Below are 26,458 nucleotides of genomic sequence, written 5' to 3' on the forward strand. Positions count from 1 at the left end.
ATGCGGTCTCTTACAATTTTCATTTGCCTTAATACTTTCAAAATTCATCCATGTTGGAGCATGTATCATTACTTCATCCTTTTTCATTGTCAAAAATACTCCATTGGATGGATATGCCACACTTCACTTATCTATTCATCCATTTGAGTTGTTTCTACCTTTGGGCTATTTTGAATGAGGCACCAATGAACATTCATGTACAAGCTTTTGTGTGTGATACATGTTTTTATTCCTCTTGGTTATACACAGGGGTGGATATGCTACATCTTGAAGTAACTCTTTGTTTCACATCTTGAGGAACTACCACGTTATTTTTCCCTATAATTAACACCTATGCAACTACACTTTTTTTGTCTCTTGAATCATTTCTTTAGAATATATTTCTAGCAGTAGGGTTACTGTGCCAATGATCATCAACATTTTTATGGCTCTTGTTACTTACTATCTAATTATTGCTATACAAAAGGATTGGACTGGTTTACATAGCTACCACTTACATGAAGGTATACACACACACACAGCAAATTTATGAGGAAAATGACACAATTAACCTCTTATTTATAGATGAAAAACTAAGGGCCACAGAGGTTAAGTAACTCAGTGTCAGATGACCAACCAAAGCAATACAACGCCCTTTTTATGGGCTTCATTGGCTTTAAGTGTCTGTACCCAATATGTCCCTGATTTCAATGAGTAATGGCTGACTATGTCTCTATCCTATAATTTCTTCAGTTTGTGCCACAGTGAAATAATACGATGGAGTCAGAGGCATGGGATCAAATTCTGGCCCCATAACTTGCTAGCTTTGAGATCTCTAGTAAGCTGATGAATCTTGCTAAGCCTCAGTTACAATGTTTCATGTTAATGACAAATGTTTTATTGCTAGTCTTCCTTGGTGTCCACTTCAGAATAAAGTATCGAGCATCTATGAATCTCTATTATAATTTAGTAAATAGATTTCCTCCCCTACTGTTAAACAAAAAATATTATCTTCGAGTACTATCATTTAGCTCTGTTCGAAGTTTACAAGAATTGTTTTGGGTTTTTTTGGTTTTTTTTTCAATTTAATCTTTATTGTATTTTTCCCCATTACCATTTATCCCCCTTACACCCCCTCCCCTCAGCAGTCACCACACTGTTGTCCACGTCCACGAGTCCTTTATCCTGTTTGCTCAGTAAAAACATGGATAAGTAATGTAAAGAGTTATACAAATGTTTCAATAAAAACTATAATAATTATAGATTATAATAATAAGGTACAACTAGATTATTTAGAAGTGTATTACATAAGTTTAGGTAAGTATATTTATTTTTTAATTTGAAACATATTCAAAACCTTCCATTATAAATTATAAATTTTAATTTTACTTAAAAGTACATTTAAAGTCTCTAAAATAAGTATATATTTCAAATATTTCAAAAGAATAATTAATTATAAGTTAATAAAATAAGCATAGGCTCATAAAAGTAAATGCTTTTAAAATAAGCATATGGCTAGCTCCGAGAAGCTTATAAAGAAAAAGCTGTGGCCTACTATTCTGAAAACTTGAATCTGAGAAAGGCTTTGACATTTGCTTCATATATGACCTCTTTGAGGTTTCATTTCTCGAGCATTAAAAAATATAGCATGCAATTTGCTTTTTATTTGAAAGAAGATCCAATTGGGCAATGTGTCTGAAAACAATCAACAATACATAAAAATTATACATCTCTTTGGGACATCAAAACCAAGACGAGGCCAAGTTATACCACACAATGGTTCATCCACCTGTGTGACATGAACTTTAAATTCTCCAGGAGTCCAGAAAATATAGAGAAGAAATGAAAACAGGAAGTCATCTATTCAAACACGAGAAAACATCACAGAGGAGCAGCAATGTTCCCCACAGTTCTCGTGTGTCACTAGAGGTCAGCTTCATGAACAAAATGATCCCAGAAATATGGGCTCTAAGAGGTCCAGATCTAAACCGATCACAATAGAGCTTCAACAGGAGGAAGGGTAGATGCTGGGATGCTGTAACCCGCATCTCCGCAGATGGGGAAAGGTATCAATGAGTAAAAGACATGTTGTGGGCTCAGTTGTGTCCTCCCAAAATTCATGTGTTGAAATCTTAACTTCTAGTACCTCAGAATGTGATCGTATTTAGAAGCAGTGTCTCTAAAGAAGCAATTAAGTTAAATGAGGTTATTAGGTTGGGCCCTAGTCCAAATGACTGGAGTGCTTATTAGAAGAGAAAATGTATACACAGACACACATAGAAGGAAGATCACACAAAGACACAGGGAGAAGATAGTCATCTGCAAGCCAAGGGGAGGGGTCTAAGGAGAAGCCAACCCTGTTGACACACTGATCTCAGACTTCTAACCTCCAGAACTGTGAGAAAATAAATGTCTGTTGTTCAAGCCACCCAGTCTGTGCTACTTAGTTATGGAAGCTCTAGAAAATTAAAACAAGGTATTCCAGCCCTTTTGCTACTTTGCTAATCCAGATTTTCAGGCATTAGCCTATTTTTCCAGGTTTGTGACAAAACCAGCCGAAATAGTTACCTAGGGGAAAACAAAGATGATCAATAAGAGGGGAAGGGCTTTTTGTACCTTAGGATATAAATTGGGGAGAGGGTACTACAATGACTGGGGACAAAGCAGAAGCAGAAGTTTGAATGGGTGGCATTCTGCACATCGTATTGCGCAGTCCTGGGGAGACTCAGATGAATAAGAAGGCATCTCACTTTCAAGGAGCTCCCCGCAGGGGGAGAGAAGTAAACCAATACTATTCAAGAGGAAGGGTACACATTAAAGATATCAGTATGCAGAAGATGCAGAGGGAGGAGGGTCCAGCCCAGCCAAGGGAGGTGTTCCTGTGGCTGGGGGCTTCCAGGAGGAGGGGGTACAGAAGAACAGAACTAAAGTTAGGCAGACAGACAAGTGGTGCGGGGCTGGGAGGGAACTGAGCACTTGGGAGTATGAAAAGACGCTTGTGGTGTTTCAGGAAGAGAAAATAGCATGAGTGCACGAGGTAGGGAATACAAAGAAATGATGAATGTTTACGTGAGCCACAAGTAATTTAGTGCTGTTAGATCCTACAGAACAGAGACAGGTGGCAGGAGATGGTGCAGGAAAGGTAGGTGGGAAGCACAGGCCTCCTTTATCAAAACGTTTCAGTAGATGACTTGGCCATTAGGCAGGGAGAATGTGTTTGAAAGGAGGAGGCTGTAAGATAAGGAACTACTTAGGCTGCTCTTGTCACAAACCAGGAGAGATAAACTAACGACTAAAACTGAACCAGAGAAGTAGCAGAAGTGTTAGAAAAGGAAAAGACTGAAGAAAGAGGCTGGAATTAAAAGAATCAAAACTTAAACAATGCCTGGAAGTGGAGATTGGGCTACGAATGACTATTTGTAGGATTCTAGGGAGCAGGGAAGGGGAGATGAGGAGCAGACTCTTGATAGGATTCCGAGAGAAAGGACAGGGAGAAGGTGCAGGTGAGGCGCAGGGAGGGAGTGTTTGTTAGCATCACGATATGCCTAAGGCACCAAAAGACGCAAAGAGCACTCACAGCTTTGGAGCTCTGATTTTAAAATGATGGTCTTCGATGTGAATTTGTATAGTAGTTCCACCTTATCCATGGTCTCACTTTCCGTGGTTTCAGTTACCCTCAGTTAACCATGGTCCAAAAATATTAACTAGAACATTCCAGAAATAATTGTGCACCACTCTGGGTAGGGTAATGAAATTTTGCACTGTCCCTGGTTTGTGAATCATCCTTTTGTATTGTCCAGTGTCTCCAAGCTGTACAGATTACCTGTCCATGAGTCACTTAGTAGCCAGCTCAATTATCAGACTGCCGCCCGTATCAGTGCTTGTGTTCAAGTTTTATTGTACTTTATGGCCCCAAAGTGCAAGAGTAGTGATGCTGGCATTTCGACTATGCCAAAGAGAAGCTGGGAGGTGCTTCTGTTAAGTGAAAAGGGTGGGTGTGTAGGAAAAAACAGTATATATAGGGCTTGATCCTACCCATGATTTCAAAGATCCATGATTTCAAGGATCCACTGGGGGACTTGGAACCTATGCCCCTCAGATAAGGGGGAGCTACTCTACTACTTTTTGTCCTTTACCTGCTTTCCTGTCTCAACTTCAACATTATGCTGCAGCCAAAATTCTCCGCTGTCTCTGATGAATACACTTTACTGATTTGCTCCTCAGTCTTTTTCACGCCTTTGCCTCCTCTTCTCCCCTGACTCCACCATCTACCAACTGTGGGATTCTGGGAAAGTTGCTTCACTCTCCAAGCCTTAAACTTCCTCATACAGAACATGATAATGGCAATGCTCACAGAACAACACAGTTGTTATGTGTAGATTAAATTTTTAAAACCCACAGGATATCACAGAAGCAAAAGAAAAGAAGCTCTGATCCAGGCAGGAAGGTGGAGAGGAGGAGAGGGTGAGGGAAGTCAGGAAATGTTTGCCAATGTGGACACTCACTGCTATCACTCTCACTCATGAATACCCCTTCTTTGGATGTCTGGAAGATTCTCTATTCTTGCTGTCTTCAGAAGAGCAGTCCACACTACACCTGAGAAATTGAGATATTTTTTAAAAATATGTTGAATTGTGATCTTCCTGCTTTACTCCATTCCCCCTTAAACCAAACACTTCAGAGGTTTCTTTATACTTGTAGAAGGAATAAAAGAACATCTTGGCTTACAAGGTCCTTCTTGGTCAAGCCTCTTCTTGCCTCTCCTGCCTCAGATTGCACCATTTTCCTCCTTCTGTTCTCTCGGTAGTCAGATTTTCTTCTGCCACAGAATTTTTGCTTATGCTCTTCTCTCCTCCAGAAAAACTCCCCCCTTCCAGGCATCCCACTCAGCCTCCTCGCTTCTCTTTCCACGCCACGGCTTGACCATAATGTCCACTGGGGACTATAGTCCCCTCCTTTGGTGTTCTCTTCCCATAATGCATTTCTCCTTTGTAGTCCTTATCAGAGTCGTCACTGATTTGTGAATTTTTTGTACATGTGTTTATGTGATTTTCAAATAAAAAACACATATTACTTGTCTCCCCTCCCCATGACTGTACATTCTCCACAGGCCAGTGCCTTCTCTATTCTTGTCCATCATCACATCCCCAAACTTTAAGCATAGTACCTGGCATATCACAGGCACTTAATACATTTTTATTAGGTAAATGAAGAAATGGATGGACTCCTAAGACAACTCATAAAAGACAAATAATTGATAGGGAATATAGTCAATAATATTATACTAATTATACAACTATACTATGTACTAGGCTTATGGGGGTCAACACTCCATAAGTTATATAAACATCTAACTTGAAACTAATGTTATCTCTTGACACCATGTTGTCTCTTGAAACTAATATAATATTGAATGTTAATTGTAAGTGAAAACAATAACTAACAAAAACAAGTAAGAGAGGGACAGGGAAACAAAATGGGATAGAGATTTCTAGACAGTAGATGAAAGAGCAAATTTTTTTTGAAAAATTACACATTGTCTTAAAGGCCATAGGGTGCTAGGAGGGCCAAGTCGTGAAGGACCTTGATTATAAAGAAGAACCACAAAACCCAGCAAAATATTTTAGGCAAGGAGCACCTGGATTGGCTCTGTGCTCTGCACGAACCACTCTGGTGTCATGGTGAAGAAAGTTATTAGAAGAGTGGGAAGCTGGAGGCCCAGAGAGCAGGCAGGATCCTGAGAGCTAAAATAAGATGGTGACATTTGGGGATATAGAGAAAAAACTGGATTTAAGAGAATCAATTTATCACCCTCCTCCAGAAAATTATTGACCAATATTAGAGGTTTTTAATATATTTATATATGTATTTTGGCTCTTTGTGCTTAGTGAATGCCCTCATTCCATCTTGTATATATATCTTGGTATTAGTTGTATTGTGTCTTTGTGTTTCCAAATAAAAGAAGGGAGTAGAGGTGCCTCTAGAGTTTGAGTGGAGAACATAAGAGGAAAGGTGTCAATCAAAGGTATAAAAACTTGTACATTGATTGGTAATGCTGAGTATACCTTATTTTTCAGACTAAGGTGTGCTGTTATTCCATGGCAAACATAGTAAAGTGAAGGATATCTTAATTTTCTCCCTTTTAAGCTAAAGATTGCTCAAAATTTCTTTAATATTTCTAAGAAGTATATACAGTCATAAGATTTTCAAGCAGTATTAACTAGTCCCTTAACTAGTCATTCTAAGATTTTCCTGTGCTACTAGAAATTAAGTGAGGTCAGTTGGCAGATCACAAATGGAAGCATAACTTATGGGCACAGTTCTCCCAGAGAGCAGAGAGGTGGTGCAATTTCAAGGGGAAAGGTTAAGGATGTCCCACCCACTGATTGTATGTACCTGGAATTTCTTTTCTAGGGCAAACATATTCACTCTACAGTTAATAGACTCTTCAGGGTGACCACTTCAGAAGGTGTATAATGTCTAATCACTTAAGCTGTACACCTGAAATAAATATAATATTGTCAACTGTAACTGAAAAATAATTTTTAAATCTAACAAAAGAAGATTTAAAAAGGCAAAACATAGCAAAAGGTTTACTGTAAAATTTTGGAGGGAGAGATGACATGCAGGTTTTAATTCACAGCAAGGGAGGAAATGACTGAGGGAAAATAATCTCTTAAGATCAGGTTTCGATTGGAAATAGAGCAAAGTCAGGGAGGTACACTAGGTACTTGATACTGCTTCTGCCCCACCACTGGGTTTGGGGGTTCCCAGATCACGTATTCTATGCTGCAGTGATACATGACCCAAAAGCAGCCCTTCACATTTTAGTCTCCTCTTTAATAAGGAAAAAAGTAAACATTACTAAAATCATTATTCACAATGTGAATTCTACAACATGTATCCAAATCACTTTTAGGTATTTAAGTGTGACTATGACTCTAATTCTCAAGAACAGGAATGGTGTTGCATGAAAGCAGTTACTGGCCCACCAATAGAAGAACTCCTCCTGGCGACAGGACAGCCCTCTCTGGGCTGGACTCCAGGACAGGACCAGAGGTGACTCTAGCGTGGATGTGTGCAGGGGAGCATCTGGCGTGGGGTTCATAGCATAGCATCATGTGTTTATTTACATTTCAATTGTTAAGCCAGCTGAATTTATTACATGTGAGTCATTATCTAAACTGCATTCAGATCAAAGAAAACAGAATTCAGTGTCAAAAGATCTGCATGTGAGACCTTTTTCTTTTTACTGTCTCAGAAAGAGAGAAAAGGCACTATGACAATACCTTTCTCTTTCCTGCCCTACCCAGCTCAGCTTTGCTGGGAATGGCCACCCTGGTCCGACACAGTGACTGAGGCATTTCGACTTTGTTTTTAATTCTTGAAGCTGTGCTTCACAGGAAATAAAGCACGTGACCATGACTCACAAACCAGAACATAGTAGAGGGGATGCATGCCAAGTGACATTTTTATCTGAAGTCATATTATGAAAGGTAAAATAAAAATGCAGATATGTTTTAGGACATAGAGTCACCTCTGCTCTGCCCTTTGTCTCTTAGTAGATCTGACTTTCTTCCCACATGTCCCATCAGGGCAGTCGGAGCGGCCGGGACGTCTCAGATCAAGGAGGAGACAGTGTTCTCTACCTCCTTGGGGACGGATGGTCTCCTGCTCAGCACCCTGGAGGCCAATAAAGGCCCCATCGTAGTGAAAACTCCACTCAGTTGTTGCTCTAAAGGAAGCCCCATCCTGATTTCTAAATAGGTCCCCCCAACCTCAATCTCGAACTTTATAAAAATGACATTATACAAAATATATTCTTTTGAATCTGCACTCTCTTCCTTATTCTGTTTTTGAGATTCATCACGCCATTGTGTACATCATGTAATTGGTTCACTTTCACTGCTGTGTAGTACAGTGTTCCATTCCACGAATACGTAGCAATTCGTCCATTCACTGCTGATGGACGTTTGTGTTGTTTCCAGTTGAGGGCTATTACACACAATATCACTGTGAATATTGTTACCCACGTCTTCAATGCACATATGTATGCCTTTTCTGTGTGGTATACAGCTGAGGGCAGAATGGCTAGATCATAGCCTCTGCGTATACAGTCTTCGCTTTTAGTGGACAGTGCCAACTACTTTTCCATAGTGGTCATACCAATATGCACTCCATCAAACGTATATCTTCTCCAGTAGTATCTTGTAATACATTTGTGTTTCTGTTTATATTAGGCAGAGCTGGTTTCTGCTGCTGACAAATAAGAAGTTCATAGGATACATGAAAAACCTAGAGAGGAGTATTACAGGTTGAGAATAGTAAAGAGAATGGCATTGAGGTCATTATATAACTACTTCATATTGAATATTTACTAAGCAAATACTATACCTAAGTGTTTGCATATATGAATGGATAGATAGATAGATAAATAGATAGCCAGAAATAAACTCAGTTAATTGTTCTTCCTTCACAATTGTATGTCGGGCCCTATGTTAGACAAAACCTTATGAAGTAAGTATGATTAACATTTATGCAGCTTGGGAAATTGACAGTTAATAAATTGAGATAAATTGGTTCAAGTGATCTATATATAATAACAGGACAGTATTTGAACTCAAGGCTTTCTGGCTCCAAAAACTATGTTGTTCACCAAATACCACACTGGCATTGTCTCTTTTTCAAGCCGAGAAAAGAGTTAAATAATTAGTGATGGGCATTTAGAGAAATTCTGTTAATTCTAAATGACTTCTTCCAGGGGTCTCTCTGTCTCCCAGTGTCTGTGCAGCACATCCCAGGACAGACAGTGGATGTGTCATGGAAATAATGGAACGTTCCGGGGAACGGAGACCATGACAAATTGTTTGCCAATATTCTTCAGTTACTGGCAGCTACTGATGTTGCATCCAACTCTGCTAAAAGGAGAGTCTTAGGTAACAATGGTAACTCATATTCATAAAACATTTTGTACCCCAAAACATTATAGATCATAATGCTGCTAAGTCATAAAGAGTGAGATGCTTCTTCACTATGCCCAAGTCTTTCTTTAAAAGACGCTACCTTATCAGTATGACTACAGAATAGAGAAGGAATAGGAATATAATTTTGTTTTGTTATGTTTTATTTTATTTCATTTCTACAGATAAAAACTAAATTTGAACCAGCTTATCAAAATACTAAAGTAATTTAACCTATAATAATTTTACAGATTAGAAAGCTGATGTGTTTATATTTGGTTGCTTGGTTGCCTTGTTGCTATTATTATGTTGGTGAGAGTTTTTTTGATGTTGATTGACATAAAGTGTTACTGGTCCCTGGTAAATGCTTGGGGACACTTTATCCAAATGAAGAGGATTCCTTCCTTGGGTGGAATTTCCTTCAATTTTTTTAAAAGTTTCTATTATCCTAACACAGAGACGGCATTAAAAGAAAAAATAAAATTGTGTAAATTCAGCACACACTAACATCATTTCTGCATATCATGCAGCTGTAGTTATAAAGTCATGTCACATCAACAGACATCATTGGGATCCACTTAGAAACTAGTAGTAACAATCCACCCCTAAGAAAAGACTCCCCTTGGCCAAATACAGAGGGTTAAAGCAGGGCAATAAGGGGAACTGAAATATTTTCTCTTGGCTCCTTATTTAATTACACTGTTTCCTAAGCCAATTCTATTTTGAACACTCCTTTCTACCAATTACTACTATTGAGCAAAGAGTTACAGTATCATCTGCTGCCTGCTGCTTATAATTGACAAGTGATTGCTAGATGAAAATGGTCTAATTAATCAGCCCTGAAGGGAAGTGAAAACTGTGCCCTCCATATCCAAATGCAAAGATTGCCATAGTGTGGGTACTTTTCTATTTTTGCAGCTTGGGCTGATGGAAACACATGCCTACCAGCTGCTACTCCCACTGGGGCTGACTCCATATATTACAACAGGGAGCCAGAATGCCTTCATGTACCTCATCCTCAGTCATGTTCACAGTCAGGGAAACGCCTTCCCATGGGCAAGAAGGGCAGCCTCCTCTGGAGAACGGCAGATGCACAGCAGAGGCAAAGTTCACTTGTGCCATACCAGGAAAATGTAAACCCCAGTCACAGCATCCAAGTAACACTCTCTTCCCAATCCTCAATATTCTGAACAGACAGTTTATGCCTTCTGAGCATCTCTAGTATTTAATTTATAATTATAAAAAGGTGACTTCAAAACCATGAAAATATACTTGATAGTTAAAGACAAATTGAAGTTAGATTTAAGCTCTTGATGGAGAATGATCCCTTTAGGCTATGATTTTTTTTTTCTTAACCATTTAAGAAATTCAGAGGATGAGGTGCCACTGCTGGTTGGGAACCTGGTATCTAGGTGCTTCGCTTGCTAACCTGGTGTCTGGTACCTCTGAGTCACCCTCCTCTAATTCATCACTTCCCGTTAAAATTTATGATTTTAATGGATTTTCTTTAGTCTTAAGAGGATGTTAAAACACAAATAAAACATGGCAACATAGCCAACAATATTCTTCTTAGCATTCTTTTTTAACTTCAGGATTTACCCCTTAATATTAGTATATGTATATAAATAGTAAGTAGAGAGAAAAGAAAAATGAAAGTTGATCCACCTTCATTTATTATTATATTAGGTCTTTATCAGGACACACTTGACCTGGCATGATGAAGTCTGAGAAATTTTAGTACCTGACCACCACATACATGAGAGTGGCCCAGAAAGCACTATGACAGAATTCATAAAATATGGAAAAGTCATTTTATCAATTTTACCCAGGAGACTCTTGCTGCTCTTTAGCTCAATTTGAACTCTGGTCTCTATGATATCTATTCATTTTGGCTGAAATTTGGAACCTAGCTAAGGTCAGTGTTAACTTGTTAACATTAAGTATTCAGCTTAATATTAAACCTTGTAATGGATTGAGATGATTCACATGTTTGTTTTTTCAAAGTACCATTCACGTATTGAAATGTAGCTCCGAACTGTGTTAGTTTAGTGAAAATCATGTCTCAGATGCAAATGTTGACTTGATTTTTATAATCTATAATGTTAGGTCCAATACATGTGTCCTGATTTGGAGGGTCTAAGAATTTCCATATACCCTGAGAATGACCTGGACTTGAGACTAGGCCACACTTGGAGCACCGGTAAACTGTGGCCATGCCCATTGGCTTCAGTCTCCTCAAGGCATGTGTGTATGTGTGTGTATAAATAAAAATGACTAGAAGGGAGCTAAAGTAATCAAGACAGTGTGATATAGGCAAAACAATATAAAAACTAAATCAGTGAAGCAGAATAGAGAGTGCAGAAACAGACCAATACAAATATACTCAGCTGGTCTTTGACAAACGAGCAAAAGGCAATACAGTGAAGCAAAGATAATATTTTCAATAAATGGTGCTGGAACAACTGGATAATCATGCAAAATAATGAATCTAGACACAGACCTTATACGCCTCACAATAATTAACTCAAAATGCATCACAGACCTAAATGTAAAATAAAAAACTACAAAATTCCTAAAAGATAACATAGGAGAAAATGTAGATGACCTTGAATATGGCAATGATTTTTAAGATAAAACAATAAGGCACAATCTATGGAAGAAATAATTGATAAGTTGGATTTCATTAAAATTCAAAGTGTCTGCTGTGAAAGACAACGTCAAGGGGATGAGAAGACCAACCATGACTGGGAGAATATATTTGCAAAAGATACATCTGATAAAGGATTGTTATCCAAAATACACAAAAACTCTTAAAAGTCAACAATAAGAAAACAACTAGTTTAAAAAATGGGCTAAAGACCTCAAGGGGCCCCTCACCAAAATAAGATACACAAATGACAAATAAACTGGTGGGAAGATGCTCCCATTATATGTCATCAGGGAAATGTAATTAAGAAAATGAGATACTACTAACAATAGCCAAAAGCTGTATCGCTAACAATACCAAATGCTGATGTGGATGCTGAGCAACAGAAACTCTCATTCATTACTAATGCTAATGGAAAATCATACAGCCACTTTGGAGGACAGTTTGGCAATTTCTTACAAAACAAAATATACTCTTGCTACATGATCCAGCAACCGTGTTCCTTGGTATTTTATCCAAGGGAGTTGAAAACTTATGTTCACACAAAAACATGCACACAAATGTTTATAGTAGGTTTATTCATAATTTCCAAAACTTAGAAACAACAAAGTTGTCCTTCACTAGGAAAATGGGTAACCTTTGTACTACATCCAGCTAATGGAAGATCATTCAGCACCAAAACATAGATGAAAAAGCAATGAAAAGACATGGAGGAACCTTAAATGTATATTAGTAAGTGAAAGAAGTGAATCTGAAAAGGGTAGATATTGTATGGTTCCAACTATATGACATTCAAGAAAAGCAAAACTATGGAGGCAGAAAGAGATTAGTACTTGCCAAGCATTGGGAGAGGGGATGCACAGGCAGAGAAAGAAGATTTTTAGGGCAGTGAAACTACTCTGTATGATATCATATGATGATGGACAGGTGTTATCATGTTATATACTGAATACTTGTCCAAACCCATAGGAGGTAAGACACCAAGAGTGAGCCCTCAGATAAACTATGTACTTTAGGATATGATGGATGGATGTAGAGCCACCAATCTGGGGGTGGATGTTGAAAATGGGGGAGGCTATGCATGTGTTGGGACCTGGGATACATGGGAAATCTCTGCAAGTTATTCTCAATTCTGTTATGAACCTAAAACTTCTCTAAAAAATAAATACAATAAACAAATAAACATGACTGGAAGGATTTTAGTTTAACATTGAAATGTTTAAAACTGATTATCTCTAAATAGTCCTCCACAGGATTAGAAATTCTGTTTTGGCCACTGTTTTACCCCTAGCACCTACCACTCTGCTTTGCACTGAATGAATGATAACGAATGCATTCCTTGCTGCCGAGTCGCATTCTGTGTATATTTCTGCACTTTCTAATTTTTTTCTAATTAATAAAAATGTTATTTTTAAAAATATTTTATTTATTTCTTTTTAGAGAGAGGGGAAGGAGAAAGAGTGGGACAGAAACATCAGCATGTGGTTGCCTCTCATGTGTCCCCTATTGGGGACCTGGCCTGCAACCCAGGCATGTGCCCTGACTGGGAATCGAACTGGCAACCCTTTGCTTCACAGGTCCATGCTCAATCTACTGAACTACACCGCCCAGAGCAAGAATGTTATTTTTATAATGCTGAATATTCTACTTCTATTACTTGAATGAGCCAATTTGTCAACTAGTCTGTGCAGAAATTTAAATGAAAAGAATTTAAGAGCAATAGGACATTTTTTCTTGGCTGCTCATACAACCACTTTCTGCAAACATTTCCCCTGAGGAGCAGGGTGAATTTATGAAAGCCGGGCTTGTTGACACTATGTACAACTCCTCCTGCCAAGCTGAGTGTTCGAGGTCGGTGACCGAGCCGGTATGATGGAATTTCCTTCTTTCACAATAGGACAAAAACCTAAAATCTGCTGTCTTTAGAAGATAGTAAGCACTTGCTTTTCCTACTTAGTGGGGCCTTGAAGGTTGGGTCCAAATAGACATCTCTATTGAGAAAAATGAATTCAGCTGGAGCGTTTTTACACTAATAGGAGGTGAGAGAAAAACTCTCTCTCAGTGAGGGGAAATGAAATGAGTTCAGAGAGTGCTGGTTAAATACAGATTTTCATGACAGCCCAGAGAGTCTTGATTAAATCACTTGAGTGGCTCAGTGACCACTTCATTATATCCTTGTATGATTTTTCCTTTAATTTACTAAAAAAATTGCTTCAAGTGTTGTTCATACATATGCAATAATGCTCATATAATTATCACTATTTAGTTCTAACCCTGTATTTCAAAGCTTGTTAAACCAAACAATTTAATCCAAAAAGCCCATTCTGTGTCCTCCAAGAGTTTTTCACTATAAATATAAGTGATGGTTCCACACACAGCATTGGTCACTGGCCGTGAGAAAGATGTGCTGCTTAAAACTACAACTGATTTCTCTCTCCTTCCTGAATACACAGGAAGCCTTCCCAGCTTCCCTGGAGGTCACCATGGAAAAAGATGAGGTCATATTGGAGAAAGGAGCAAGGTCTGAGCAAACATGAACAGAGTTTTGAATTATCTCTGGTTTCCCTTCTCTTGTAGCAGCAAACTCTAAAGTATCATGTTGAGGTAATGGTGTCAAAAGATGGTGGTGACTTTGTCAGCCCAGGTTTCTGCAGAGCCTCCTGATATCCAACAATGCATATAGTGTGTTAAGCCAGTAAGAGACAGGAGCTAATTTGTTACAGCAGCACAATGTGGCCTATACTGACTAACATACTCATAAACATGTTGAAGGCATATTTATGTCCAATAAGACAAGGAAATCCTCAATGCAGAAATGTACACATGCCTCATCAATGTTTCCAGGGAACACTCAGGTAGTTTCTAACTTATGAATATGACCTCTCTTCTTTCTTGTGCAAGTAACACAGATAAATGATGGAATTCATTAATTTATTCAGCAAGTTAATTTTTGAGCAAGGTACTTTTTTGTTTGCTGCAAATATGACACTGAATAAAACAGAGAATGTTCCTGTTCTCATAGAGCTTAGATTTCATGGAGCTTAGATTTCAGAGGTGAAATAAAAAAATAAAAAGTGAAATAGGCAGCATGTCAGAAAGTTAAAAATGCTTGCAATCAGGGAAGAGGGATAAGGGAGTGCCAGGATGGGAAAGCGTTGCTCTATTCCCAGCATTTATGACAATGCCTTGTACCTCATAAGTCTTCAGTGAATGAGGCCAAGAGCATTGGAGCATACTAACCACATATGATTATACGAACTCACAGCCTCCCTTCATTTTTTGTCTTGGATTGGTCTAATGAATCTCTCTATATGCATATGGCCTTGAGGACTTTCCCAGTTTCCTCCATTACCCAATAAGGTAGGAATGGAAGGTGTTAACCTCTGAAAAGAAACAGATCAGCCTCCATTAGAAATGTACCTTAGACTCCATCTCTGACTGCTCACTGCTTTCTCCTATTCCAAACTGGTCTTTGCTGGACTTTTCCCTAAGAAGCCTACACTTGATTCTCCATACTTAGTGATAATATTTAAACTGGCCAGTTAACTCTCAATTCCCTCCCCCTCAAGGACTTTACTCATTCTCAGACTTGAAGATGTCAATTGATATCTGCTCACCGTTTGCAGAAAAATTTGAGAGAAATTTTTCTACTCTTAACTTTTGATATCTAAGCAACTACATTTTATACCACACAATCTCTTTTATATCCCTCCTCCTACCCCCATTCAAGCTTCAGGAAATTAAGCTAATGGTGAACATCTGAGCTAAGCTAATCCTTTGGCTTAGTGTTATTTTGCTGTTTAAAAATAAACTAGGACAACTAAATTCTCTGTCTCCTAAATTTCAATTAAGTCATGCAGACAGAGAATGAAAAGCATTAGCATTAATAGTTATCCTAGGACAATAGACACAAATCCTAAACCTCCCAAGAAAACTGGAATACATATTCACCTTCATAAGGGATTAAGAAAAGGAGTCAAGGTTATTTGTTCTATTGAGATGACTTCACAGAAAATCAAAGGTATTTACTCAGCCCTCTCATGTTTAGTTTTTGCAACAATGCTGAAATTACTTCCATTCATGTCATCTGCCTCATTCCATTCATGGGTCACATGTCTTATGAGTTTGCCATGTTTACACCAGGACAGTTTCACCAGCTCCATCTTCTTGGGGTGACTCCCCATTTCTCACCTGCACCCTAGGACATTTTTGCCCAGTAATTTGCTCTCTGGGTCCTTTATCTCTGCAACCATGCTTCTGACTCTCCAGGCTTCCTCTGCCTCTTCAATGTGATGATGGTAAAGGCAGGCCCACTCTCAGCCACAGAAAAAAGTAAAGGGCCCCCTGGAGCTGGCTGGTGTGGTGGGGAAGGAACAGAGGCTGAGGCTTTGTTGCTGATATGAATTCCTCCTGGTTGCTACTGAATACAATTTAGGGGTGTAATGAGGGAGCCCTGTCGTGTTCACCACAGGCAGGCTTCATCAGTGCAAAATTCCACTCGGCAGATGAACACATACAGATGCGCATTTCCTTCACCAATGAAATATTAAACATGACAGGTGCGTTACCCATCAGGAAAGCTGCATGCATAAAGCATGTGTAACCCACGAGGTCTTCCCCACTCAGCTCCTCCTGCTTGGATGGATTTGGGGAGGTGATATTCCTCTTGCAACACTGTTCAGGTATTCAGTTCCAAAACTTGTGGCCAAGAGTATCCTAGGGAAGATAATTTAAAGGCTTTTGGCTTTAAATTAAGAATCCATTAAGATAATAAAATGTTTTCTTCGAGTTTATTGTTATTCTGCCTAAGGGATCTGTGGGGGAACACAGGGTAAAAACTATACAGAGAAAGACTCCCGTCACTATGGAAACAGATTCATTTATTTTTATGGGCTGATTTCTAATTCCTCTCCCTGGGCAAAGCTCCCACTAACTTTCTGATGGTAAGAGATTATGCTCATTCAGAGAGCATTGCGCTGCTCAGGGTAGTGTTTCCTGTTTGTTTGGGGGAGTAGGGAGATAGAGGAGCTATAAAGAGCTATGATGTATAAGAATATCTTTTCAAAGGATTGACTCCAATCAGAATAATCAACTGATTGGAGCGGGGAGACTATACTCAGAATTCAGTACCAATAGAAAAAAACAGCCCCCTAACTGTTACTAGCTTGACATCAACCCTTAAAAAATGCACAACACACAGATAGCAGGGTTCAAGAAGCATAACTTCTGCACAAGATTCTATCTGTTGACTATGTTAAGCTTAGAATCTAATCTTAATTATAGATATCATAATAAAGTGTGACATTCTTTAGGAACTACAATTTGTTTTGTGTCAGTTATTTTTAACTACTTGAGTGTCACTGTTTGCAGAGTTTATATCCTTAATGGAATACCAAATTCTACTTGTTATGAGCAGTACCACTATTAGTAAAATGGCAATAGTGATATGTAGCAAATTCCAGGAACAAAGGAGCATTGTGAGTGATATCTGCTATTATGCTGAACTCTCATCCTGAAAAGTGTTGGGGATGTAAATAGCATGTTGATGATATAACCCAATCTGCTCTCAGAGATCTCCTGTTGTTACTTATTTGCATGGAAATGACATCATGCCTAGTCATTCAATGTGCTATGCAATCTCAGACTGTGAGGATGGCCAACTGCAGATCTTTGTATGAGAATTTGTTCAAGGTTCTGGAATGCAGATTGGGACAGTGCAGGCAGAACTAGTAGGAAGATGGATGAAGCAATCCATCCATCAAGTCTGACTGAACATCCACTGTGCCCCTTTCGGGCAACTCAGACATGAACCATCAGCCCTGGAAAGCCATGGGAACAAAGCCAATGAAATCATGATTCAGCAAGTTGGGGTTCAGGTACAGTTCAGTGCAGTGTTTTTGTGTATTTAGGTGTGGACGTGGGCATATGAAGAAGGTCATGAGTGTGCTTATATGTTTGCTTGCATATGGCAAAACATCTCTTAGCTCATCTTTAGTATAGAGATTAGATTATTTCAAGAATTGGTTGTAAAACGTCTGAATATTGTGGTTTCGTATTGCCAAACATTTGACACTGGAAGACAACTTTAGGTTTGATCGACTTTTCCCCATTATGTTTGACACAGATGCTGTTCTTTGCTCTTTTCAGTGTATATATTCACACAGCCCTTCAGGGGGATGTTTACCCACCGTTTTCCTGCCTCCTGTCCAAAGGACTCGAAATGATTCTGAAAGCAGGATGTGGAGCTGTGTAAAAATGTACGTAAGAGAATACATATGTGTCAGTAAACCTGGAGAAAAAATTTGTAATGTAATACCCTGTATTCCAAGGGCATGTTTTCCAATACAGGGTGGGCTAAGGCAATGTGTATTCAAGGGCTTTTAGTGAAAGCACTGGTATCCTTCTGGTTTAGATATAAAAGCTTAGAGATAAACACGTAATAACATTATGGAGCAATGACATTAAAACCTTCATTTCAAGTCAATAACCACATATTGAAAAATACGTGCAGCGTACTACGCAGAAAGTCTCTGCCCTCAATGACTTTGTAGTCAGGTGGAGGACACAAACATAAAAGCAATGAATCACTGGAAACAAGAGGAAAGGGAGGGGCGAGGTGCCTAAGATGATGCTAAGATTCTTACTTGTGTGACTAGCCAGAAATACGGAAGGATGAGCAATTAAATATTTTTCCTGATATTACAAAAGCATCATGTATTCACTCCTGACCACTGCCTACCCAGGGAAACAATATTCAGAATCTGCTGAATACTCTTCCACCTCTTCCCTTGTGTCCATTCAAGCACACAAACATGTATGCACATATAGGGGTTTTGTTATTTTGGGGGGTTGATATGATAATTAGATATCATATACATTATTTTGCAAGTTGGTCTTTGACTTTAGAACACATTGCAGACATCTTTTCACATCATGTAGCTCTATAATTGGCTATAAATCACTGACATCTACTCTTCCTGATGGGTGTTTAGATGGTTCCCAAGTTTCTACCACTGCAAACAATAAACATCCTTACACACGTACTGTTATATGGAGAGGTGCTTTGACTTCTTTAAGATAAAACTCAAAGTGAGATTACTAGGTTAAAAGGTGTATTTTAAATCGTAACTGACTCTTCCAGATTTCTACACTTGATCTTAGCCAAAAGGCCGAGAAGCAATCTTCCAGATTTCTTTTCAAAGAATGTGAAGCAATTTCTGTTCTGCCAGCAATAAATGGAAACTTTTAGTAATGATGAGCAATTGTGAGAATGGAGGGCTCGGGTGGTGCAAGGAGGGGAAGGGAATAGCAGGTTAGTTTGATTACTGGCTACAGTGCCTGCTGGATGTCTGTATGCGGATACACAACAGGCAGGGAGACTCTGGCTCTGGCACTAAAGGATCTAGGTATGAGTGAGAATGTAGGAGTGGATGGAATCATTCTGAGGAAAGAAATGCAGCAGAGAAGGGCATGATTACAGATTCCTAAGGTGGTTCCCCCATCACAGAGCTCAGTGGAAACATTAGGAATTAGCAAAGGAAGCTGAGGATGCATCAAGAAGGAGGGGAGCAAAAAAAAAAGTGCAGACTAAGGGAAAGAAGAGGAAGAGACAGTTTAAGAAGCAGGGTGTGGACTATGGGTCAAGTGTGGGGTGAGATCTTTTTAATAAGAGCGACCTTACATCCTAAAGTTGGGGCACAGATATAGGAATTTCAACTTTCTGGTTTTTTTAAAAATTTCATTTGTGTCAACTCGAAGGCATAGAGTGATGACAGATATATTAAATACACCTTAATCTGAAAACCATCCCAAAGCCATAAGGAATATAGTCAATAACACTGCAATAACTACAGATGATGTCAGATGGGTACTAGACCCATCGGGGTAATCACATTGTATCAATAGGTTATATAAATGTGTAATCACTATATTGTATACCCCAAATGAATACAATATCAACTGTAATTGAAAAATAGAAAAAAATAAAACATAAACAGAAAACCACCCCAAGGCATCCCAGCTGTTGGCGTCCTTCTCCCCGCCTCAAGGACCTCTGTCAGCCACGCTGCTGGTTAGAAAGAGGACGGGCTTGAGTTTCAACACGTTTCCCCTCCCCCTGTACTGTTTAGTGAAAGAAGTGCTGGCAATCACAAAATAAAAGGCCCTAAATCATTCAGTGAGCAGGAAAGCAGCCTCTAAATTATCAAAAGCTGATTACATCGCTGCTGACAGACAGGAGCTACGGCGCTGAAATCTCAGTCTCGTGGGCTTCTCCCCCCGGACAATGGAAATAGAGTCCTCACCTGCCTATCATCACAAGTCCTCTTGATGACAAGCTCTAAACATGTCTCTGCAGCACACCATCTAATTATCTATGTCATGCACCTCGTGACACTGCCCTGTGTTCCCGGAAGGGATCCAGGACAGGAAGTGAGCCTGTCATACACGGGCACACATGTACACACTTAGAATGTTTGACCTCTGGGGAACACTTAAACCCCCCACCTCCACCCACTCATTTCCTTTATTAATAATGACCCACCCTGTTAAATGGAGCAGCATGTATGGGGAACAGTTCAGAAAAGAACAGCCATTTCATGATATGACCAGGCCAGATCTGCGTTGGTCTGACAAGAGTATGTGCAGAGGACAGAGAGCTTCTCAACTCTGACCTCCCAGAGCCGGGTGAGGCAGAAGCATCAAATGCTGTCCTCAGATGGGTTTTGAGGAGGATGGTGTTTACACAACAGAGATAAAGCCCACCCAGGGAATAGCAAATTTGACTTGACTTACAGCAGTCACGCTTGCCTCTGGAGACCAGGGGGAGTTGAGCTGCAGGGAAAAAAACAGCCAACCCTCTGCACTGCCTGGAAATGAGGATGGATCGACAAAATGAAACGGCACAGGAGACTGGCGGAGAGACGATAATTGCAGTCGGGCCGCCAGGGCTGGTCTAGCCCAGAGGAGGAAATTATCATTTTGATTATGTTCAGAAGGATCTATTTATGACTACAGGTTTCCTGATTGAGTCAGACTGAATATTTTTCTGGGCTTAAAAAACAAAATTTGGATAAGAATAAACAAACCTAGGTAAATTCTTTGACCCAGAGCATTTTCAATCATTTCTGCTTGATGAAGGAAAAGGCTTCCCATTTATATCACAGATCATTTACACCACAATTTGACAGAGATTTTGATCTCATTTTTTTGGCAAAGAAAGGCCAAGGACCCTCCTCTTCACACTCCCACCCCTGTCATGACACTTGACTCATCCCAGGTGACAGAGGACATTGTCGCTGGGAGAATGAGGAAGTGAAAGGAATGTGGGAGGAAGCGTGGCGGTGCCTTTGCATGAGGTAAACAGTAAGTCACCAGACTCTGGATTCAGACAGACCTTAGTTCAAATTCCATCTCAGTCACGTACAAGGTGCATGACCTTGGGCAAGTTACATTGCTTTGTTTGCTATGTGTAAATAAGAAAAACAGTTCTCAAGTCTTAGAATGATGGTAAACATGAACGAGAAAAATAAATCAACAGACAAACCAACCCCCACACACATGTTTAATGTCCCTGGTACATGGTAGGCACCATCACAATGTAATAATTGCATTAAGGATTCATATAATCCTATGAAAATGTGCCTGACTTGTTGACTTCTAAGTAACAAACTGGTTTTCTTTGATGCTACATGCCAAAAGCATTGCACAAGAAATGCTCCATTGTTTTTCTCATTAAACCCACAGCTTTTTATCCTATCACCCTAGGAGGGCTTGTGGGGTGGGAAGTCCACTAGAACCAGGTTTAATTGTGGAAAAATTAGAGAAAATTTGTGAATCAGAAGCTATTTCTGATTTCTTACATGTCCCAGAAAGTCCATATTATGGCAATTTGTCTCACTTGTTCCATAGGATCTTTTGTGGGACCACAAATCTCTCTCATAAAATACCCCTTCCTCCATACTTCACCAAGTGCTGGTCTCCCTGCTCAAGCAGCCCCTTAGAGATAGATAGGCTCATGTTGCCCCTTAGAGATGGCCTGCAGTCCCAATCAAGAAGGCTGTCTGTGAGCAGAGAGCTGGGGCTAGTGGGTAGTACCCACCCGAACCACTCTTAGAATGGCAAGAGCCAGAGGGGGGAGCTGAGGCCACCTTCTCCACATTCCACAAATATCTGTGTAGCATCTAAACCATGCCAGGGCTAGGCATTGGGGACAGAGGGCCAAACAAATTGCAATCCCTTAGTGTCTATCAAGAGGGTATAGACATGTGAACTGTACCGATAATATTGTCATCATTGCCTATGACTAGGGAAATAGAGGATGCCTGGAGATGAGGTCCCTAGCCCAAAGTAGAGAAAGTCACCCAAAGCTTCCCTAAAGAAGGGAAATTAAAGAGTAAGTAAGAATGAGCCAAGCAAAGGAGACTGGGATGAGGCTGAAGATGAGGAAGGAAGAAGGTTCCTAGCAGAGGGAACAGTGTGTCCAGTGGGAGAGCTGGCACGGGAGCCGAGGCAGAGCCCGTGAGCTGAGAGACAGGCCAGGGAAGCAGTGCAATGCAGCTGGCCCAAGGATTTGGCTTTATAAGAGGACAGACCTGGGACCAAATTCCAGCTCTACAACCTTCTCTGACCTCTCTGTATGACTTTAAGCAAGTTACCAAATTCCTCAAAACATTGGTTTCATATTTGTGAGGAATATTATATTAGGATAATATAACAACCCCTTGGGATTATTATGGTGACAAAATGAAATGATATATTAAAAAATCATCCAGCATGTTCTCTTATACCAAGTAAGCACTCAGTAAATGTTCATTGTTATTATTAACAAGATGAGCATTAACTTCTGTGGGCAGGACTAAGTCTGGCGGGGAGCCGGGGTGATGACTTGGCTGAGCCTAGATAGCAGGGAAAACAAGCAGGAAGGGAAATGAGCACCATAGGCCCAGGCAATGCTATCACCCCTGTTAAACTAAAAACTTGCCAACTTCCATGGCTGAAAGTCTTTTAGTAAGTAAGGTTTTACTGAGTCAAAAAATGCTAGCTAAAAGTCCAGTTTGGGGGCATGGGGTCTAAACCACCAGCAGTATGACTAGGTGGAAAAAACAAGCCCACCATCCCAGAGTTTTGCAAGCATTTTTATATATCAAGTAGGGGGAAGAAGGAAGAAAGAAAGAAGTCGGCTGTCTGAAAGAATTTACATTAGCTGTAGGCAAAGGGGTGGGAGAAAATGAAGCAGGCTGGGCCAGCCCTGGAATAGGCATGCGGCCCGCAGGGAGAAATGGCCTGTCCTGGGGACTGGCTGGGGCAGCAGTGTGGGAGGCACACGTGCAAACAAGTGGAGGCTCCTGGAGTTAGGTGGTACCTGGCTAGAATAATCTTCGGAAAATAGCCCCCCTGGAACTGACCCGAAATTCCAATAGGCGAAACAGGGATGTGAGACATCTTACGTTAACTGGTTAGCAGCCATTAACAGACTAGAAATTCTGTCTCTTTCTCTCACTTTGCAGCCACTGTGAATCAATTTAGAACACCTCAGACATTTTTTCTTATCACTGCATCAGACGCCCCCCCCTTATGATTATCAGCCCAGGTTGTGTAGACAAGTACACAGTCCACTCAAAAATGTGGGACTGAGATTTAGGCTCCAGTGAATGGATCAGTTTCTCAATGCTCTAGCACCATTCTGGGTGGAAAAAATCTTTGTTGTGCAGGACTGTCTCTCACACTGCAGGACACTTGGCATCTCTTGCCCCATCTACCATCTTCCAGTAACCCCTTCAATCTCTGTGAAAACAACACTTCTAAACACCCTCTAGGCTAGATTGCCTGCCATTAAGAACCAGCTCTTTGACCATGAGTATTTTTTTTATTTGAAAGCATTTCGTAGTCAAGGAAGTCCGGAAACTGCCTGGACGAGGTTTAGAGGGGGATCCAGGACTTCAAAGTAATAGGCTCTATTGAAGGTAGGTGCTTCAGAGCACATTCCTGTTACAAATTAAGTTGATAAATACATAATACTTTAATGGAAACATCCAAAGTAAATAAATGATATTCATGTCACTTGTGCCTTTCTATCCTATATTCACCCATAATGAAGAAATAATCTCAGTAAGAACAATAAATTCCCATTTCTGTAGAATAGACCAATTCTATATCTCTTGCAAGCACCCACAGAGAATTAAGCAAAAATTGGTACAAATATGTAGATGATGTAATTATGATTGTTTGAATTGTCAGCGAACTAATATTCTCAGGCTGTTTTAAAGAGGTATCCAAGCACTAGGTTCAGAGAAAACAAAACCTGGCATTAACTCCTCACAAAAACAATTCAAGGCTAATTGGATTTTGATGATCTTTTCAGTGCTATTACTGGGGGCACTGACACTCCATCTCCCCATATGTCCACCTTGCTCCTTCCTCCAAGGGTAAGATCAAATTCCATAGCATATGTCATTAGAAGATTATCATGGAAACTCCAAGAAAGGGCAGGATGGGTAGATTCTAGGTTCCATTCCAGAATCACTTTCAGTGGTCTATTTTGGGTCCAAATTACTCCCTGTCCTATTAGTCTGTCATCCCGAGACCATTCTCAGGGCAGCTTAAAAACATAGAAATCATCTGTGCCCTTGAGAATACAGATTAATTCTGCCCCAAGGCCTGCTGCCCACCGTCTGCCTCTCACACAGTGTGCAGGCAGAACGTCCCATGAAAGGCAGCCCATATGCTGCTTACCCATCAATAGAGAGCAGCTCCGACTGGCCCGCCTGCTCACCCCTTTTCAGCTCTGCTCCTCATCCTTTAATTGAACAAATGAGGACAAGACCCAGAGGGAAGACAATCAATCCTTCTGTTCCTGAACCACTAGTCATGTGAGCTTTGCTATTAAACAAGGTTGCTGTGTTTTACCTTCAGGGCAGAGTAACAATGCACATTTTTCAAAGGATTTTGAGATATTTGGGGTAGATAAACAAGACTGCTAGAATTGTATTGAGAGTACACAGTGATGGACATAAAGAAAGAATCAAGCATGGTTACTTAGCCACAAAACCTACTGTTGGTCAAGCTGGGCTGTGCATTAAGAAAAGAATGCCAAGAGAGATATATCTGGGAAAATGTGACAGTGAACTCTGTGCGCACCACAGCTGTGACCTCAAGCCAGGTCTCCGTGGTTTGTTCTCCTTTTCTTTTCTGGAAAAGTAAAAAATATTGGATAATTTTCTCACTACAATGTTTTTATATGAAATATAGAATAAAGTCTAAATCAGAACAATCTACTTTTAAAAAGCAAGGGTAGATCATTTTAATGTTTTCAATGACATAAAATAAACCTAACAATGAAGAGTAGTAGCAGCACATCCTAATAGATTTCCTAAACTTGGATTCTTTTCTCATTTAGAAGATAAGGCAACATAAGGCTAGACATACAAATTCTTGACAAGGGTGCCAAAGCAATTTAATGGGGAAAGAATGATCTTTTCAACAAATGGTGTATTTCTATTTACAAAAGAATTAAGTTGGACTCCTTTCTCACAATGCACATAAAAATTAACTTCAAATAAGTCACTGACTTAAATGTGAGAACTAAAACTATAAAATTCATAGAAGAAAGCATAAGAGTTAATCTCATCATGACTTTTGGTTGAATAAAGTCTTAGATACATCAAAAGTACAAGAAACAAATTTTTTTAAAAGATTAATTGAATGTTATCAAAATTAAGAACTTGTTCTTCAAAGGACACCATCCAGAAAGTAGAAAAGATGAACAGTAGAATGGGGGGGAATTTGCAAATTACATATTTTTTGCAAATTACATATAAGGATTTGTATCCAGAATATATAAAGAACTTATAAAACTCAGTAATAAAAGACAAATAACCCAATTTAAAAACAGGCATAAGATTTGAATGGACATGTGTCCAAAGATTTACAAATACCCAACAAGAACACAAAAAGATGCTCAATATTATTAGCTATTCGAAAAAGGCGACTAAAAACCATAATGGGATGGCATTCATACCCACTAGGACGACAATAATAAAAAACATAGACTAAAAACAAACATTGGCAAGGTTGGAGAGAAATCAGGACCATTATGCATTGACAACAAGAAAGTAAAATAGTACAGATGTTATTTTAAAAAGCACAGTGTTAAACACAGAGTTACCATGTGATCCAGCAATGCCGTTCCTAGGCATATACCCCCCAAAATGAAAACATATGTCCAAACAAAAAGTTGTACACAGATGTCCATAGCAGCATTATTTATGAGAGCCAGAAGGTGGAAACAACCCAAATGTCCATTAGATGAAGAATGGATAAATAAAATATAGCTTACTTATTCAATGGAATATTACTCAACTGTGAAAAGGAAGAAAAGGCTGATTTTACACATGGGAATAATCTAAGTTTAGAGCAATTGCACCTATTAGTCAAAGTCACACAATATTCAAGGGGCTGAACTATGTTTAGATCATTGGTGTGTCAATAGGGCTTTTATTCCCTATAGAAATGATACCATGGATTATTTTCAGTGGATCCTTGCTTTATGCCAGGCACTTTGTATCCACTCTCTCACTGTTCTTCGCCCCACCTCTGCTAGGTCAGAATTGTTTCTATGTCTAAAACAGAGAGATGAGCCAAAGGATGAGTTAAAGGCCTTGTCTAGTTCATAATACTGGAAATTGGGCAGAGCTTCAACTTGAACCGAGATCTATCCACTCCCAGAATCATCATTCTTTCTCCTAAATCTTGCCACCCAAGCTTTTAAAGGGCCTGTGGCCAGGCCACACTTCATACCAATTAAGTCAGAATTCCTGGGCACAGGACTGAGGCATCAGTGTTTTTAAAATCTTCCTAGGTGACTTGATGTGCA

At 39.6% G+C, this 26,458-nt stretch overlaps 1 protein-coding gene and 1 pseudogene across 1 annotated transcript in view; both read right to left on the reverse strand.

The window, feature by feature from the left end:
* Positions 1 to 26,458, reverse strand: part of RASGEF1B (RasGEF domain family member 1B) — a 524,372-nt gene that overhangs the window by 163,353 nt on the left and 334,561 nt on the right. The gene's annotated exons all lie outside the window — the stretch shown is intronic.
* On the reverse strand, positions 18,605 to 18,767 carry LOC119057065 (uncharacterized; annotated as a pseudogene).

Source organism: Artibeus jamaicensis, unplaced genomic scaffold, assembly GCF_021234435.1.
Source record: "Artibeus jamaicensis isolate MK-2021 breed Jamaican fruit bat unplaced genomic scaffold, CSHL_Jam_final scaffold_1031, whole genome shotgun sequence".
NCBI classification, from domain to species: Eukaryota; Metazoa; Chordata; class Mammalia; order Chiroptera; family Phyllostomidae; genus Artibeus; species Artibeus jamaicensis.